At 44.2% G+C, this 20,133-nt stretch overlaps 1 protein-coding gene across 1 annotated transcript in view; it reads left to right on the top strand.

The window, feature by feature from the left end:
• Positions 1-20,133, top strand: part of LOC124711904 (scavenger receptor class B member 1-like) — a 204,910-nt gene that overhangs the window by 109,357 nt on the left and 75,420 nt on the right. The window lies entirely within an intron of this gene.

The following is a 20,133-nucleotide window of genomic DNA, read 5'->3' as shown; positions in this document are numbered from 1 at the left end:
TCATCAGGAGGACTAATATTACGCCAAACGTTTGACAGATATTTAAGTTAGAAACTGGGCATATATAGTGGGGCAGCGGAACTCACGAGGCGCAAATTACGACGCAGACTCAACTCATTCAGTATTCGAGAACCAGGATACTCGGCGACGTACACACACACACACACACACACACACACACACACACACACACACACACAATAATACTAATAATAATAATAATAATAATATTAATAATAATAATAATAATAATAATAATAATAAAACGAAAATGTTTATTGCTTATATTTTTGCTGCTCATGCAGTAAAATTTCACACACCGTCGTCCCGACTTCTGAAATTCATGTTGAGGCATCTCCAACCGAGAGAGCACACGACTTTTACACGCTACAGGGGTTGTGAAAATATTGGCAACTTGCTTTAAATGTTCATAAATGTAAAATGGTGCACTTCACAAAACGAATAAACTATGACTATAATATCAATGAGTCACCGTTGGAATGGAACAATTCATGCAAGTGCAATATTTTGTAGGCATATGAAATTCATAGACAGTTGTAGATAAAGACTTAGGTTGAGTGTCAGAATACGTGGGAGATGCAATCTGATTCACTTATTGAATCATCATCGCCCAGCCCAAACCACTAAGGATGAAATTCGCAGAAAGTATTTATCTTATACTGTAGGCTACGTTTAAGAAGCAATTTTTCGAACTTTTACCCCTAATGGGGTGAAACAGGGGATTCAATTTTTTTTAAATATGTCACTAAAAGGCAGTTTTGAAGCCAGAGCTACGATTTTATTTTATTTATTTATTTATTTATTTTTTTTTTAGGCGTCATTCTTCCGGATGTATTCCAATCTCTGTCTTCCTCTTTGCTGCTCCTCTAGCACCACGGAAGTTATTCCGTGATGTCTTAGCAGATGTCCTACCACCCTTTCCCTTCTTTTTGACAATGTTTTCCAGACTTTCCTTAGCAATTCTGCAAATACCCTCCCCATTCCTTACCTTATCATTCCACCTACTTTTCAACATTCTTCTGTAGCACCACATCTCAAATGCTTCGATTCTCTTCTTTTTCAGTTTTCCCACAGTCCATGTTTCACTACCCTACGATGCTGTGCTCCAAATGTACATTCTCAGAAATTTCTTCCTCAATTTAAGGCCTATGTTTGATACTAGTAGACTTTTCCTGGTCAGGAATGCCCTTTTTACCGATGCTAGTCTGCGTTGAAGGTAGCAGCTAAGCTAGCAACCAAGAAGGTTGAATGGCACAAACAAGTGCCGATGTCAAAAAGTTTCAAGATACGATATCTCATAAATGACTAGCACAAGAATCCTTCAACAGGCACCACTGAGACTCTAATTTACACTACTTTTAGTCTGTTAATGTCAATAGGCTTTGGCCGTGCGGTTCTAGGCGCTCCAGTCCGGAGCCGCGCTGCGGCTACGGTCGCAGGTTCGAATCCTGCCTCGGGAATGGATGTGTGTGCTGTCCTTAGGTTAGTTAGGTTTACGTAGTTCTAAGTTCTAGGGGACTGATGACCACAGCAGTTGAGTCCCATAGTGCTCAGAGCCATTTTTTCAATAGGCATCGTTCCACTTAAAAAGTGTATGTTTGCACAAAAATACACTTTCTAACTATTATTACAAACTGTTTATTGGCTAACAATATGAGCCCCTGACTACTTATCCATTCTACGACAACTGCACATCAATAGCATTTTCCATTTCCGAAATATCTGCGGTGCAAGTTTTACTTTGATATCATCTTACCGTTCGCAGCAGATTGTAGAACGTTGTTATCAATGTAATACAGGTATTTTGTGTAATAGACGATGCTATTTATACAGGCTGCGTCATAATTAATGACGCAAACGCATGCAGTTAAAGTACGCGATACAAGAAGCAAAACAATGTCAATAAACGTGGAAGTTAAGAGCTATGGACCCTTCATCATCCTTACATCGAAACAAATCTGTTATACTGTGAGATCTCTGCTTTCCATGTTTCGAAAGGAGGTAGTGTGGACCAAATAAACAAAAAATTTACTGTAAACATGGGCTCTGAAACTCATACCTTAATAGCTACGAGCATTTGCTCAGTAGAAGAGATGTTTTTCACTGTAGCAGAGAATAAGTGATCATAGCTCTTACGGTATGCATTTAAGAGCCCATGTATACTGCAACTCCTTTGTTTCTAGTATCATACAATTTTGCGATTACGCCATTAATTATGATACCTTTGTACATAAGAGTGCACAATCCCAGGAATGATTCTGTAACTTCAGCCTGATAAAAAAACGAAAGATGAATTTTTTGCGAATGAAAATAGCCCTGCTGGCTTTCTTGTTCGTGCTTCTTACAAATAGTTAGCTGTTAATTTCCCAATATGCTGCGGTTTCCTGGAGTGGCTTTTTATTATTATTATTATTATTATTATTATTATTATTATAGGCTTTCGGGACGTGTCCATTAAGCCACGTCAACAGTGGAATGTCAATTATGACGATACGAACGTAAGGACCTTTTTTTTATCTTGCTGCTTATGTTTAGGGTTCCACCGCCTGATTGCTTACGGTAGATCATTTATTGCCTGTTGACCGCTGTTGTCGGTTTATGGGACTTTTCGGTGTATGGGACCCGAATGGGTGTAAGTAACAATTCCCCCCGGCGACCACATCAGATCAGACCGTTGCCCGCGTCCCGTCACATGGAGGCGGGCTTTTTGTTCATATCTGTCTTTTGATGTTGTTTGTTTGTTTGTTCGTTAAGCAATTTTGCGCTTTATCAAAATATAATACGTGAACTGAAAATGGAAATACGAAGATTTTGTTGACTTTAAAAAGAAACAAAAAGAAACATACGAAAGAGTTAGAACCATTAGTTCCGCCACATAGATGTGTGAGTGTGAACTCCTCGGAATGTACCTCGGGCCACTGAGTCCCAGGCATCTTGCATGTCAGTAAGTAGGATGGTTCAAAAATGGCTCTGAGCACTATGGGTCTGGGTGTTGTGTGATGTCCTTACGTTAGGTTTAAGTAGTTCTAAGTTCTAGGGGACTGATGACCATAGATGTTAAGTCCCATAGTGCTCAGAGCCATTTGAACCATTTGAGCACTATGGGACTTAACTTCTGAGGTCATCAGTCCCCTAGAACTTAGAACTACTTAAACCTAACTAACCTAAGGACATCACACACATCCATTCCCGAGGCAAGACTCGAACCTGCGACCGTAGCGGTAGTACGGTTCCAGACTGTAGCGCCTAGAAGCGCTCGGCCGGCAAGTAGGATGGTCCTTACACTATATTCCTATATCGTAACTGTTGTGTCTATACACGGATTTACGCGTTTATAGTGCCCCTTACCGTAGGCAATTTGCGACAGTGCGCCTGCGCTTTTAATGCAAATTTATACTAAAATACATCTAGTTATTTATCTAGTTACTGTTTACTGATTTATAGTGCCCGTTGCCTTTGGCAATTTGTTACGATGCATCGGCACTTAACTAACTACCTTAGCCTAATGTGCACAACCAAACGTCGGTGGTTAGAGTATTACTAAATACAGATACAGTTAAATTAATGTCTAAGTTGAGTAGCGGTCTGGTTACTAAACGTGGTATCGTCTGCAGTGTCCGCCGTATTGCTCTCTTGTGTCGTCTTCCGTGTTGCTATCCACGCTATGGAAGTTATTATCCCATTGCCTTGTTTTCTGTACAGTCGTGTGCGCCGGTATTCTTGGTGTGTTGCCTTTGACACTTTGTCTATTATTATATTTAATTATGTCCATTCGGTTTCGTTTCGTAGCGCATCCTATAGCTGGCGCTCCGTGTAAACGTAGTGTGCTGTATTGCGTCGGTGACGCGCCAGTAGAACAGGACGTAACACAACACCCATAGCAATCCGGTGAGCTGACCGTGGGGGGTGGGGGAGGAGGGAGAGAATTTGGTAGTCGCGTAACAGGATTGGTTAAATGTCAACAGAGGACCATAAAGGCCAAGTCAGCAGGTGACGCGATTAGCCTTCCCGCCTTCGCAAAGTCACCACGAATGTTAGACAGCCTGTAGCGTATTCTCTGGCAGCGAGGAGAGGCGGGTAGCGTACGGAAGGGTCGCACCTTCTGGGTCAGGCGGGCGTGACGCGGCGGGCCCAGGGTCGGACGCGCCGCGGTAGGGCAGGTGGCGGAGTGCGCATGCGCCCGGAAGCGGCCGCCGGCGCCGCACTTTCTCCTTACGTAAGGCGGGGCGGGGGCAGCCGAGCGTGCTGGAAAGCCGCGCCTGCCGCCTCCTCCCCGCTCCTCAGCCTCAGTGCCACCTACACCGGAGACAGCTGCCTCACGGCGTGCCGGTCCACCACAGGAAGGCGGCGATTCCGTCCGACACGATTTCCACGAGTCCTCAACGGCCTTCTTAGGGTCGTCGTAAAGTACGGGCCGGCCGTTCGTGGGCGCCCCACTCAGTGCCAGGAGCGTTCCATCGGGTTCAGATCAGGAGAATCTGAGGCCGAGGCACCAACGCGAGTTCAAAACACTGTAGCTGAACCACTGTAGCTGGATCCTGGCCTCGTGACTCGGCCAGTCGTCCTGCTGGAAGATACCGTCGCCGTCTGGAAAGGCAGAAGCCGAAGCGAAGCACCTGGTCCACAAGAATGTCCACTACTCCACAGCGGTGTATCGTAGGTCTCTAGAAGAGCCTAGCGTTCCAAAGGATTGGAAAAGAGCACAGGTCATCCCCGTTTTCAACAAGAGACGTCGAACAGAGGTGCAGAACTATAGACCTATATCTCTAACGTCGATCAGTTGTAGAATTTTGGAACACTTATGTTCGAGTATAATGACTTTTCTGGAAACTAGAAATCTACTCTGTAGGAGTCAGCATCGGTTTCGAAAAAGATCGTGTGAAACCCAGCTCGCGCTATTCGTCCACGAGACTCAGAGAGCCATAGACACGGGTTCCCACGTAGATGCCGTGTTTCTCAACTTCCGCTAGGCGTTCGATACAGTTCCCCACAGTCGTTTAATGAACAAAGTATATGGACTATCAGACCAATTGTGTGATTGGATTGAAGAGTTCCTAGATAACAGAACGCAGCACGTCATTCTCAATGGAGAGAAGTCTTCCGAAGTAAAAGTGATTTCAGGATTGCCGCAGGGGAGTGTCGTAGGACCGTTGCTATTCACAATGTGCATAAATGACCTTGTGGATGACATCGGAAGTTCACTGAGGCTCTTTGCGGATGATGCTGTAGTATATCGAGAGGGTGTAACAATGGACAATTGTACTGAAATGCACGAGGATCTGCAGCGAATCGACGCATGGTGCAGGGAATTGCAATGGAATCTCAATGTAGACAAGTGTAATGTGCTGCGAATACATAGAAAGAAAGATCCCTTATCATTTAGCTACGATATAGCAGGTCAGCAACTGGAAGCAGTTAATTCCATAAATTATCTGGGAGTACGCATTAGGAGTGACTTAAAATGGAATGTTCATATAAAGTTGATCGTCGGTGCCGGCCGGAGTGGCCGTGCGGTTCTAGGCGCTACAGTCTGGAGCCGGGCGACCGCTACGGTCGCAGGTTCGAATCCTGCCTCGGGCATGGATGTGTGTGATGTCCTTAGGTTAGTTAGGTTTAATTAGTTCTAAGTTCTAGACGACTGATGACCTCACAAGTTAAGTCGCATAGCGCTCAGACCCATTTGAACCATTTTGATCGTCGGTAAAGCAGTTGCCAGACTGAGATTCATTGGAAGAATCCTAAGGAAATACAATCCGAAAACAAAGGAAGTAGGTTACAGTACGCTTGTCCGCCCACTGCTTGAATACTGCTCAGCAGTGTGGGATCCGTACCAGATAGCGTTGATAGAAGAGATAGAGAAGATCCAACGGAGAGCAGCGCGCTTCGTTACAGGATCATTTAGTAATCGCGAAAGCGTTACGGAGATGATAGATAAACTCCAGTGGAAGACTCTGCAGGAGAGACGCTCAGTAGCTCGGTACCGGCTTTTGTTGAAGTTTCGAGAACATACCTTCACTGAGGAGTATATTTAGCGAAGAGTCTATGAGGATAAAATCAGAGAGATTAGAGCCCACACAGAGGCATACCGACAATCCTTTTTTCCACGAACTATACGAGACTGGAATAGAAGGGAGAACCGATAGAGGTACACAAGGTATCCTCCGCCACACACCGTCAGGTGGCTTGCGGAGTATGGGTGTAGATGTCAGTGCTTTCGATTACTACCAGTTGTCTCTTGGTAGCTCAGATCCGGACACTCCGTTGCAGAATACTACTTCCAACGGCCTGCGTCCGTGGTCTGTAGCGTGTTTCGAGCAGCCGTCAGTCGCGATCTGTAATAACGAGAAACCTTCTGTGGAAAGCCACTGCGCTTGCTGTGTCCGGACACGACGAGAATTGACAGCTATCCCTAAACATTTGGAACCTGCTGTGGACAGGCTTCAGACTACTGCTCGAAACTCAAACGACGTCGGGGCACCAGTGACGAGACGTGCGACGTCTTTGGTACTGGAGGAATCCCCTGGTAACCGTTATGTCGCTGCGTCTTCCGATACGCGACATCTGACAACTCCGCTCCACTCGAGAGCGAACGGCGGACAGTGGTGGGTTCCCGTGTCCCCTGGATGATGGAGAAAGTGGTAAAACGGGCAGCACGGTGGGCACCTTACGCTTCAACCGCAGGTACGAGCTGCTACCTCTTGTTGATAACACTACCTCTCAGCAAGCACGGGCCACCTCTCCTCTTAGGCCAGTGGCTGATTTTCTTGTCAGTTCGGACAAGCGCGGAGGGCAGTTATAGAAGTCATTTGCAGCTCCAGTATTGGGTGCGTAACGGAGCCCCTCAGGGAAACAGCATGCAGGCCGGGGAAGAAAACCGGTGTGCATTCAGTACGTTTAGCGGTGAGTCTCGTCCGAGACGTGGAGCAGGGTCTGCCGGTGGCTGTCGAGCGCATTGTCTGCAACCGGATGGACACTTGCAATTTGAAACTCCACATTTCCACTACCATGACGCATAAGGAAAGAACGCACAAGGCAACGATCCCTTTCGGGAAATATGAGTCTGTTACGCGTTACAGCCGGCCGGAGTGGCCGTGCGGTTCTAGGCGCTACAGTCTGGAACCGAGCGACCGCTACGGTCGCAGGTTTGAATCCTGCCTCGGGCATGGATGTGTGTGATGTCCTTAGGTTAGTTAGGTTTAATTAGTTCTAAGTTCTAGGCGACTGATGACCTCAGAAGTTAAGTCGCATAGTGCTCAGAGCCATTTGAACCATTTACGCGTTACAAGTGTCAACATGAATAGCTTCAAGAAAATATTCAGCTTTTTACAAAATGACACTTCATTTGTGACTCGTGTACCTGCCGCTCGCACTGTTTCTTCTACGACCTAGGCCTCATTAGATTCGTCAATCTCCAAACAACGATTACACACAAATCCAGAAATTTACATATAAAAAACCTTGATGGGTGATAGGACAGAGCCATCTCCACATTTTAAAATCGCTTTTGTTCAGTTTTAGCAGTTACCGTCAGTACCTGCCCTGCTGCAACTGAATTGTGACCTCTATCACTAAACGGCTAAAACGGTCACACTATACAAGTTGCAAGTTGCCTATTCAGCAGGTTCCAGGGGCAACAAAAATTTGATTTTCAGTCTTTTATACAATTACTGACCGTGTTTAAAAATTTAAATGCTGTCGTAATCTACTCATTAACACATATAATCTTACGTCAAAGGTTTAACTCAATAAGATAAGTTAGAACCGATGAATTTCTCAGACCAGTTTAACTCACTGCGTGCAAATTACCCAGAGTATATTCAATAATGAGCGCACTTAGCGACTTCCAGCATACTTCGCTTTTGTAGCTTACTTTTTGCTGTGGTTAAACCTTGAAAATGATTTGACACTACACCCTACTTAGCAGAAAGATCATATTCGAAATTATTCGCCGAATGCCAATTTAGTCACAGGAACTGTATAATTTGAAATAATATTTCATTCAGCTCCTGATCGTCAAATACATAAAAACATCTTACATGAGTATATAAAGAAGGCCTTGCCAGTATTGGTTCTGAAGTTTTCATTAGCATAATCCGGAACTAATAAAACCGTCGTAATTACGATTTTGTATCGTCACCCAAAAAGACTTAGACTCTTAACGTCAAATGTTTAACACTCTACGTCATTCGTAGGGTAAACGGACGTTTAAAGCTGATTTATACATTCGAATTCAATTTTTTAAAGAATCTGGGATGAGTTTCTGCAGTACCCATTTTAATAAATATTGGATTCCGGGGCCGAGAAGTTTTTCTTGGATGGTTACCGCTAAAAACAATACCGCATAATGTTACAGGATGGGGCCGAACCCTTTTCTCAGGCGTTCCCTGATATCAAAGCGTGAAGGTCATCGCACGAACGTCACTGGGTTTCACGGCCGTAACATTCATGTCGGCAGTCGTAAATGAGAAACCTGTTCCAGCAGGTAGGGAAATTTACAGTAATGGTCAGACCTGCAATCATCTAGTTGCTAACACACCATGAAATTGAAGGTGGCATCTTGCTGGAAAACTGAGCGCAGCACTGAACAACAGCCTTCGCTCGAGGACACTGTGGTTACATTCGTGACGTAGATACCCCGAGTTAAGCTGCCCGCATCTTCCGGAGAGTCCAGCTACGGATGCGCCTGGATACAGCCTTTATGTCACGCACTGGAGTGCGTGTCGCTTTCACACACCGATCGGTGCACATGCGAGAACATTGCTCCCCTAGAACAGTTCCTGTCAAAAGGCATTAGATACACACACACTTACGTAACAACATAGAACACACAACGAAAAATACTCTTTACGATGCACTGAAGAACCAAGATACAAGGACACAACTGAACACCATCACCAACAACATCTTAAAAGCAGAGAAGGCGCAGAAGACAACGACAAGTCGACATAGATAGTTCGAATAGTTTTACCTTGACGATGAAACGAGTAACACAGACAACGCTGACAGAACATAGACACACACAAAACATAACATAAAACACACAAAACGTACACAATTAAGATGCACGTTAGTCAAAGATCACCACTGTGCATGAAGGAAATTAAAAGTGGAAGCAATTAGAATAGTCTGCGGATAGAAACTATTCTAAACCTGTACACATCATTATAAAGTAATAATAAAAATGAACATGTCATGGTAAATGTAACAATATGAATGTAATATAAAGTAACACATAGACACAAGGCAATCAGGCAGTGTTCATACACTGGATATTACTCAATATGTAGAAAATTTGCAAATACATTACTCAAAGAAATTAGTTTTATTATACAAACGCGTATTTACAGGAGTAATAATTGAGTTAGTTGCGTCTTATTATTTTTTTCTACAGATACATAACATGTGTACATAATTTAATTAGATTAAATCACGGCAAGATATCGTTCCAAAGCCACACAAAATTTATTTACTTAATAATGTATCATCAGTGTTTCTTTTGTAACCTAACAAACATTAACACACAGCACGCCAACAAACAACACCAATCCATTCTAGATTAGCTCCGCATCGACTGAACACGTCGGGTTTTCCAGAGGAGTGGCTTTCACGCGGATAATACTAGCAAGGATAGCACCATGCACGAACACTGGACATGAAGTTCCATACAAAGTCTTCTCCGGATGGTGTTCGTGAAGAGACGTATGTAATTACTCTTTCCTCTCTTCTTTCTGTTCTCTTCTTAAAATATGCCATAAAAATATATTTTCTCACTCTCGAAATCATCTAAATCCGCATGATTATTCTGCAGTTCACAATTATGTGCCTGGCAGAGGGTTCATCGACCCACCTTCAAGGTGCTTCTCTACTACTCCGCTCTTCAACAGCGCGCGGTAAAAACGAACACTTGCATCTTTCCGTGCGAGTTCTGATTTCCCTTATTTTATTGCGATGGACATTTCTCGCTGTGTAGGTGGGTTCCACCAAAATATTTTCACATTCTGAGGAGAGCGATGGTAACTGAAATTTCATGAGAAGGTTCTGCCGCAGCGAAAAACACCTTTGTTTTAATGACTTTCACCGCAAATCGTGTATCGTATTGGTGGCGCCGTCTCCTTAATTTCGCGATAATACAAAACGAGACGCCCCTTTGGCCTTCTTCGAAGTCCTCCGTCAGTCTTACCTGAAGCCGATCCCCTACTCCAGAAGAGGCCGGGCAAGCTTAGAGTACGCAGTCTCGTTACATTTTCTAAGTGTTCTGCCAATAAGTCGCAGTCTTTGGTTTGCTTTCCTCACAGCGTTATCTTCGTGATCGTTCCAATTTACGTTATTCGTATTTGTAATCGCTAAGTATTTTGTTGAGTTCAAACCCTTTATATTTGTGTGATATATCGTATAGGTTAAATTCAGCAGGTTCCTTTTAGTACCCGTGTGGATGACATCACACTTTTCGTTATTTAGAGCCAATTGCCACTTTTTGTACCATGTAGTTACCTTGTCTAAGTCATTCTGTAATTCTTTTTGATCATCTGAAGACTTTTCAAGAAGGTAAATCACGGCATCATCTGCAAACAGTCCAAGGGCGCTGCCCAAATTTTCTCCTAAATTGGGTATGTAGATCAGGAGCAGCAGGGGGCTTTTGAGACGCCAGATATTTGTTTTACTCGATGACTTTCCGTCTATTACTACGAACTGTGACCTTTCTGACACGATATCACGAATGCAGTCACGCAACTAAACGGCACTCCACAGGCACGTAATTTGGTTAGAAATCACTTGTAAGAAACGCCATCAAAGCCTTCTGGGAATCTAAAAATTACGGAGTCAATTTGACGTTCCCTGTCGATAGCACTCATTACTTCGTGAGAATTTTGTTCTTAGAAAAATTAGTATAAGTGCTGCAAGTCAATAAGAGATAATATCACAGAGCAGATAAAATAAAACGACGTAGACGCAGTTCCATGTGTTGCTGTGTGGGCAGCAGTGCCCGGGGCTGCAGCTACACAACGCAGCTCCGCCGCGCGCTGGGGGCCGTGTGGATCACAGGCCGCCTGCGGGAAGTAACACGGTGGCAGGCCCTAGTACTCATAATGTCGCCTGGAAGAAGAAGGGATAAAGCGTCCTGACGGTAGCTCATAATGGAACAGTCGTTACTCTGCAAGTAAAACAGTTTCTGCGTCAGTCACTTGTTTATTTTGTCACTATGCGTTTCGATGGTTCAGACCATCATCTTCAGGTGGAGAATTGTTTAGTTACACGGCTGGTGCTGGCGAAGAGTACAGACGCCTTTTTACTGTCTCAAACCATTGGCAGTGTACGTTATTTTGCGACTTTTGCTAATGACAAAAATTGTTTACTTAGCAAAGGCACATCAGAGGCGAAAAAACACAAATTACTGACAGTGAATCGTACTTATTACTGAACCATCTCTGTAAGTACAATTCACAGTTAGGAATTCATGTTTTTAATCTCTAAAGTGCCTTTTCCGAATAAACAGTTTTTATGATTAGCAGAAGACGAAAAATAACCTACACTGCCCCGCACGTGTGTACTCTTCACTAACGCAAGCGGTATAAGTAAACAATTCTCCACCTGAAGATGACGGTGTGAACCATCGAAACGCGTAGTGGCAAAAGAAACAAGTGACTGACGCACAAACTCCTCTACTTGTATTTACCAACAGTCGCATTCCTCATAACGCCGTCCCTTATGGATAAAATATTCAGCCGACACTCTGTTATTGGCAGGTAGCGTGTCGGGTTTAACTGGGGAGAATCTAAACGAGTGAGCAGAGCGGCCTTGGATTGCAGATCGGGTCTAATAGCGTTTCACACTGCTGTTACATTAGCATCTCCCCACGGAGCTTCGCTGTAAAAAATATGAAATGAATATGTAGTTCATGAAGAACTGTATAAATAAAAATGCAAATGTTCGTTTGTTTAAAATCATGTATCTCCGAAAGTTCTGCAACGACCGCTTCGAAATTTTGACGCAAGATTACATGCGAATGTGCGCGTGTTTTGTGTTATATATAAGGGGGAAAACGTTATTAACAAAAACCTCGAAAAGTTCTTGATCGATTTACACGTTGTTAGCAAACAAGAATGATGTATTTTTGACTTATCGACTTATGAAAAACTGAATTTGCAACAATAATGAACAAGACTTAAGATCAGAGAGAAGAGGAACAAGAGATGGACAGAGGGATGGGAGGAATGGACATAGAAAGTGGAAAGGACGAGATGGACAGACACAGGGGCAGGACAGGAGGAGATGGAGAGAATGAGTGAGTACAAGGTGGACAGATAGAGGAGGGAGGAGAAGATGGAGGCAATGTGAGGATGCAGATAAAGAGGAGAGGAAGAGGTGGAGGAGGGGGAGGGGGAGAGGAGGTGGACAGAGATAAATAGCTGGATACAGGCCAAAGACAATTTAAAAAATAATTAAGGCTGTAGGCGTTGGCAGGTGTCAGTCATTTAAAGGGGTGTCATGCAGCATTGCCGCAGGTGCATTTGCTTTCCTTCCGACGTAACGGATGGTGGTACCAGTCCCCCAAGGCAGGCAGCCAGCTTCATTCAGCCGTGACCCACAAGCTTTCACACTCCGCACCATATACGCAGCTGAAGCTGGCGTGTACACATCTTCAAGGACAGCGTCCACTGGCACGTTTTTCGTGCTAGATAAGACACACGTATCGATTCCAGATTACGCCATTCTAGTTAAGCGTTGCTTCGGGCTCCTTAGACATAAAGTGTCGCCACCCATACAAACAAACAAAAATAGTCGAAGTACTGTACTCGTGCATAGTATTCAGGTCAGAAGAACCTAGATCTTCAAATTTTTTGGGTACAGAGCTTTAAATTCTTCAAATTCAAGAAGAGCAAACAAATGTTTTTCGTAAATGACTCGGCTTACATTTCAGTTCAAATGGAGACTGACGTTTGGTTATGACCTCGGAAATAGGACGGCGTTTTCCCGAATTTTTTTAAATTCAGCTGACGGAACCAAACAGCCAGGTTATCGGTCCCGGTGGAATAGGGAAGGATGGGGACGAAAGTCGGCCGTGTCCTTTCAAAGGAACCATTCCGGAATTTGCCTGAAGCGATTTAGGGAAATCACGGAAAACCTGAATCAGGATGGCCGGACGTGGGTTTCAACCGTCATCCTCCCGAATGCGAGTCCAGTGTGCTTTCCTGGTGATATTGTGGGAATACTACTGTCCAAAGATGATATATTTTTCTCTGAACATAATGAAAACGTAGAACAAGTGTGAAATAAAAAGCTTAGTACCGATCCGGCATCAGGATAAACAAAGTCAGCAGTGAATAAAATAACATGGCGGACACTAGTGGCCCTGTAAGGGTAATGAAGCTCTTCTGCTAATCCGGAAGAATGTTTCCCTAGGTAAACGAAGCAAATACGTAACACTTACATTCCAGCACCGACCTGATTTGGTAATGCAAACAGACGCGTAACATTACCGGTTGCAAAGCGACCCATGCTAAATCTATAGCATTCAACATGTAACGTTACATGTTTGATGCATGGACGCTCATTGGCAATAATTTGTTGAAGTGAAAAACGGCCGGCCGGTGTGGCCGAGCGGTTCTAGGCGCTACAGTCTGGAACCGCGCGACTGCTACGGTCGCAGGTTCGAATCCTGCCTCGGGCATGGATGTGTGTGATGTCCTTGGGTTAGTTAGGTTTAAGTAGTTCTAAGTTCTAGGGGACTGATGACCTCAGAAGTTAAGTCCTATAGTGCTCAGAGCCATTTGAATTTTTTTGTGAATAACGTGAAGGTCCATCACGGTGCGGAACACCATTAAACTGTAGCTCCATCTACGGCTGGTCCGATCGGAAGAACAGACAAAGGGAACGGCGTGCCACCTCCAACACGACAATGCCTAGTAAAGCCCCGTGATGCTCGTATCATCTACATCTACATCCAGATGACTACTCTACAGTTCACATTTAAGTGTTGGGTAGTGTGTTCATAGAACCACCTTCACACTATATCTCGAATACCACGTGGGAAAAATATCTTCTCTAGTACATGTCGGCATCAACAAAATATTTCCGCATCCAGAGGAGAACGTTTGAAATTTCTTTAAAAGATCTCACCACGACGAAAAAATGCCCTTTGTATTAATGATTGCCATCCCAACTCGCATGTCATAACCGTGACACTCTCTCTCCTCTATTCCACCACAAAACAAAACGAGCTACCCTTCTTTGAACGTCTCCATGCAGACCGTCAATCCTATTTGGTATAAATACAGCGCTGCTCACTAATGTCCCAGAAGTGGGCGGACGAAGGTAGTCTTGACAGTTTCTTTAGTAGATCTGTTACATCTTCTAAGCTCTCTGCCAATAAAATGCAGTGTTTGGTTCGCTCTACCCAAATATTTTTGTATCTGAAGGTGGCAGTTTAAGTTGTTCGTAATTGTAATCCTTAGATATTTAGCTGAATCGTTAGTCTTTAGATTTCTGTGATTTATCGTGTAACCAAAACTTAAAGGATTGCTTTTAGTACTCGTGTGTACGACCTCACATTTTCCATTATTTACAGTCAATATCTTGTCTAAATCATTCTGTAATTGGTTTTGATCACCTGATGACGTTAATAGACGTTGAACGACAGCCTCACCTGCAAACAGTAAAGAGGGTTGCTCACACTGTCTCCTAAATGGGTAATGTATACTCATGCTCAGAAAAAATACATTGAACGACCAGAGATAGGACGTTCATATTCACAGGACATGTACATTACAATGTTCTGCAGAGATGATTAGCATCTGAACCACGTCGGCCAGGGGTTCAAGGTCAGCAGCGCGGGATTAGCCGAGCGGTTTAAGGCGCTGCAGTCATAGACTCTGCGGCTGGTCCCGGCGGAGATTCGAGTCCTCCCTCGGGCATGGATGTGTGTGTTTGTCCTTAGGATAATTTAGGTGTAAGCTTAGGGACTGGTGACCTTAGCAGTTAAGTCCCATAAGATTTCACACACATTTGAACATTTTTTTGGTTCAAGGTCAACATCGACATGGCGACGCAACTCCACCTACCGGTAAAATGTGCCTGTGGTTCTCGTTGTCGTTATAAGCCGAAGGTAATGAGCAGACGTGAAGGAGCTTCGCAGACGCACGCGCGAACCGTACCGTCAAATCAGTGAGTTTGAAAGAGGACGCGTTATTGGCGTGAGAGAATGTGATGCATCCGTCCGGGAAATAGCTGCTCGTGTAGGATTAAGTGTTTCGGCAGGGCAACAAGTGTGTGCAGAACGGTCCACGGAAGGCCGTGGAACACGACGAGATGGGTCAGGTCGCACCACCCAGGCCACACCCCGAGAACTCATCTTATCCCAATGGCATTGCAGAATAGATCTGCGTTTTTCTCAGCTCTGGCGCAGCAGTGGAACATTTTATCACATCGTATACTAACAGAAGTGACAGTCCATCGCCTTTTATTACGCTACTGGTTACGTGCGCGTCGTCCACTTCTCCGCTTACCTTTGACGAACGTGCAGAAACATATTAGACAGCAATGGTGTATGGAGCGACATTAATAGGTACAGGAATGGCATGAGATAGTGTTTTGGAACGAATTCAGGTTCTCGTTGTTTCAAAATAATGGCCACATTTTGGTTCGCCGCAGACAGGGGGAGCGGCATCACAGTGACTGCATTCGCACAAGGCATACGGTGCCAACTCCCCCTTATTGTGTGGGGTGCTATTGGGTACAACCACAAATCACAGTTAGCGCGTGTCCTGGGCGTGTGACCTACGTGAATACTATCCTGCGACCCGTAGCCTCACTCTTTCTGCACATTGCCCCAGACACCATTTTTCAGCAAAACAATGGAAGACCACATGTTGCTGCGTGAACACGTGCCTTCTTGGTGTCGCAGGACGTCAGCCTTTTACCGTGGCCCACCAAGTCACCAGACATGTCGCCAGTCTAAATTGGAACGAGGTGAGAGCCGCACGGATGGCTGTACCACAGGACGCCGTTCGCGCCTTATACGAGTCGATGCCGTCACGCACGGAACAAATTATTATGGCCCATGGCGGACCCTGTGCCTAGTAGGCAACAGGAAACATGCTGAACCGACATGACTGAAATGATCATTTCTGAGGAACATACTAACGTACAAGTCTTTTAAATATGAGCGTCCTATCTCTAGTCGTTCAGGATGTTCTGTTTTTTCTGAACATGAGTCTTGGTCAGGAACAACAGGAGGCCTGTAACACTGCCGGGAACGCCAGATATTAGTTTTGTCTTACTCGATTAGTTTTCGTCATTTACTACGAAGTGTGACCTGCATAACAGAGGCGATACTACAAACACATGGAATGGCATTAGCAGAAGCTTGTGAGGAACGGTGACAAAAGCCTTCTGGGAATCTAGAAATAAGGAATCAACTTGAGAGAGCCCGTGTAGATAGCACTCACTCATTACATCACCAGCAGGACAGGAAAAGCATCTCTCCCAATAAGAGTCGCTATTCAAATGATTATCTGTCCGATACACTCTCTGTGTCACAGGAGATAAAGGGGAATTTCCATTTGTCAGTGACAAGATAATAAAACGTATAGCTATCTCTTCGTCTTCCTCTTATCCTTTTTATTGGTTTTTGCTTTTTCTTCCCTCCAGCTTATGAGGACACTGTACCCTCAGATGGGACGTGCGCTTAAGCTGCGAGCGGCTGGAGTCGGTGTGCGATTGGCGGTTGTTCGAAGAGCGTGGTCGTGTTACGTATGTCGTGTGGGCGGCGTTAGATAACGGTTTTCCGAGGCTCATGTTGGTCACAGAAATATGTAAAAAGTTGACGACACGAGTGGAATAGAAAAAAATGCATTTGTCCATCGTAATTAAATATAAAGTTGCAGTGCGTAAGTTCGAATAATAATCGTGGCATACTGCATATTTGCATGTGATGAGTTAAGTATAATCTGTCTCGGAACAATAAATGACCGCTCCTTTTACGATAGTTGTATTTCAACGTTATCAAACAAAATCTTTTATGAACCACATTCGTACCAAACCATCCCGACGCAAAGAATGAAATCTTAGTGCTGAAAAGACAACAGCAGTTGATTACAATGAAAAATATTCCTATCATAGCACAAAAAGTCGAAAATGTCCTGAGCAGAGTTAGGAATGCAAAAGAAGGAAACCAGCTTTCCGACTTATCTGGCACATTCAGAGATACTGTTTAAAATAAAACATCTTGACATTTACGCACTTTTAACCCAGCCCTGCAAATTTTATCGCCCCAGAAAAACTTTGTTAGCTCTTACTTCTATGGTCTTCAGCCATATGATATTGTTGTTTAGTATGGCTCACGAATCTTCATGATTTTGGGCACAGGAAGAGGGACCTTAGCCTATGCATTGCAAGATGCAGGTGTACCAATTCCCTTGCAGCTAACAGAGCCGACTGAACTGGGGAAGTAGGGTTAACTGGTAAAAAATATGTCAAGATATTTTGACTTAGAAGTCTTCGTAGCTGCTAGATAAGTCGAAAAGCTACTTCCCTTCTTTTACATCCCTAAAATCACCCAGGATATGTCGATCTTTTTTTGTGCTACGACAGGAGCGTTTTTCATTCTCGTTCCCAGCTTTTACTCCATGTTAATTCTGACATTGAGGCCGTCATAGCGTGCAGATTTTTGTTGACTCGGGCGGCAACTGATGCGGCATAGGTTTTTGTACTGTCTTTCGAACCATGTTGCTTATGTCGTCGCAACGAGTAAAGCTTTCGCAAAACAACAGGACGATCATTAATTTGATGTATTTGTCTACCTTCTTAAAAAAAAAAAGTTGGACCGATTCGCACAAGTTCGAAACACAGAAGTGACGCGGATAAAAAAAACTCATAAAAAACGTGCTTTTGCACGCGAAGTGCGTATGAAACCAGATTTCTGAAATCGACTTATCCGTTTCATCAGAACAATGCTTTTTTATGTATCTTATTCACTTTAAACCGTTTCTACGGATTCAGTTCACGTAAGAACGAATTTTAATTGCTACACTTAGCCCGACTTAGAGATTATTGGGTAGAAAAATTTCTTTTTTACTTTATCCATTAATTCCTTCGTGCAAAGTTTGAACGAATTCGTACAAATCTTAAAGTACACATGTGATGCGCTTCGAAAACCTCGCAGAAAATGTATTCTTTTTTTCTTTTGCACTTAACATTCAAACGAAGCAAGATTTTGCCAAAAGGTTCACACTTACCTTAGACCAAGGTCCGATGCACCAGTGGACCAACTTCAAACCATCAGCTCCACTCCTGTCCGGAGTTATTCAGGGGGACTATTTTTGCACCTAAAATCCCCACTGTGTAAATACAAATGGCGCCATTACCTGAGAATTTAATTCAGACCAAATACGATCTCTTGAAAAAGGAATTAATCAAAATGGTTCAAATGGTTCTAACCACTATGGGACTTAAAATTTGAGGTCATCAGTCCCCTAGACTTAGAACTACTTAAACCTAACTAATCTAAGGACATTACACACAGGCAGGATTCGAACCTGCGACCGTAGCAGCAGCGCGGTTCCGGACTGAAGCGCCTAGAACCGCTCGGCCACAGCTGCCGGTAGGAATTAATCGATTGCCACAAATAGCCTGGGAGCCAGCTCTGGTTCATCGTTCAAACATTGCTTAATATACTGCAAGATAGCTACAGTAAAACCGATGTTCGAAAGGGTAGCTCAAATAGGAACCGAGCACCAAGACTCGAAAGCGCTGTAACGGTACAATAGGTAACGGCCGGTACCACAATGTCGGAACATTAATCGAAGACAGTTATAAGCTTGAACATTAGTTACAGGATATCTCATAGTGCGACGGCTGAGGAGGAGACGAAATCAGACAGGACGGGAGAGGAACCCGTAGCTTACAAGCTGCGCCTCGCGACTCCATAGACTCTACTGTGAAAGCCTGCCCGCAGCTACGGCGGCCCACACAGCGGGTTTCTCTTGCCGGGAACTGGCTGTGTCAGATCCGCGCGTTACGCCGCCTCTGCTACTGTTGAGTCACTATTACGCGGCGCAGACGCGCCAGATGTCACTGCCGTCGTGGATTACTTTCACCAGCGGGCCACAGAGAATCCCAGACCAGCTGAGCTCCGTTCTCGTGTTAGAAACTGTTCGACGCTGTAGTTTCTCGTCGCCCAGTCAGCGCACGGTCGCCTCGTGTTGTGCCAGAGAAGAATCTGTTCTCCTCAGCGCTAATGAGAAAATTTGCAGGCCGTAGAGCAGTAGCCTTTGGGACGCAGAACGTCATCCCGGCTAGAGAGTCATCGACAGATATAGAAGTATCTTCGGGTGTACCCACGAAATTATGTTGGGTCTCGTCCTGTTCATGTTGTATATTAATGACTTTTTCCATATGATGCAGTTGTCTACAATGAAATACTATCTCAATGTACCTTTGCAAATATTCAGCAAGATGTCGGTAAGATCTCAAAGTGACGCAGAGACTGGCAACTTGCTTTAAATGTTCAGAAAAGTGAAACTGTTCACTTCATAAAACAAAAAAAACCCAGTGCCCTATGACTAAAATACCAGCGAGCCAAATGGTACAAATCCCGCGCTGCGAGAATGTGTGTCAATATGGAATGCAATGCTCACGTAGGATCAGTCACGGATAAAGCGGTTGGAAGACTTCGATTCATGGGCAGAATACTAGGAAAATCAATCAAAGCAGATTGCTTACAAAACACTCGTGCGAAACATGCTAGAATACTGCCCACGTTTGTGGGACCCGTACCAAATAAGAGGAACCGCGTCTACAGAGAACGGCAACACGAATTATCAGGGGCTTGTGTCACAGTGGTGCTGAAGAAACTGAAGTAGCAGACTCTTGAACACAGATGTAAATTATACCGAGAAAGTCTACTAACAAAGGTTCAAGAACCGGTTTTAAATGGTGACCCTAGGAATATACTACAACTCACTACGTATCGTTCACATAGGGATCGTGAGGCCAAGATCAGATTAATCACAGAGCCGTTTAAACACCTATCCTCCCCACTCCGTACGTAAATGAAAAGGGGAGAAGCCCTAATTACAAGTACAATGGGAAGTATCTTCTGCCATACACCACTTT

This window comes from Schistocerca piceifrons, chromosome 8, assembly GCF_021461385.2.
Source record: "Schistocerca piceifrons isolate TAMUIC-IGC-003096 chromosome 8, iqSchPice1.1, whole genome shotgun sequence".
Lineage (NCBI taxonomy): Eukaryota > Metazoa > Arthropoda > Insecta > Orthoptera > Acrididae > Schistocerca > Schistocerca piceifrons.
The sequence above is the reverse complement of the archived record's forward strand: the minus strand, read 5'-3'. Positions and strand labels throughout refer to the sequence as shown.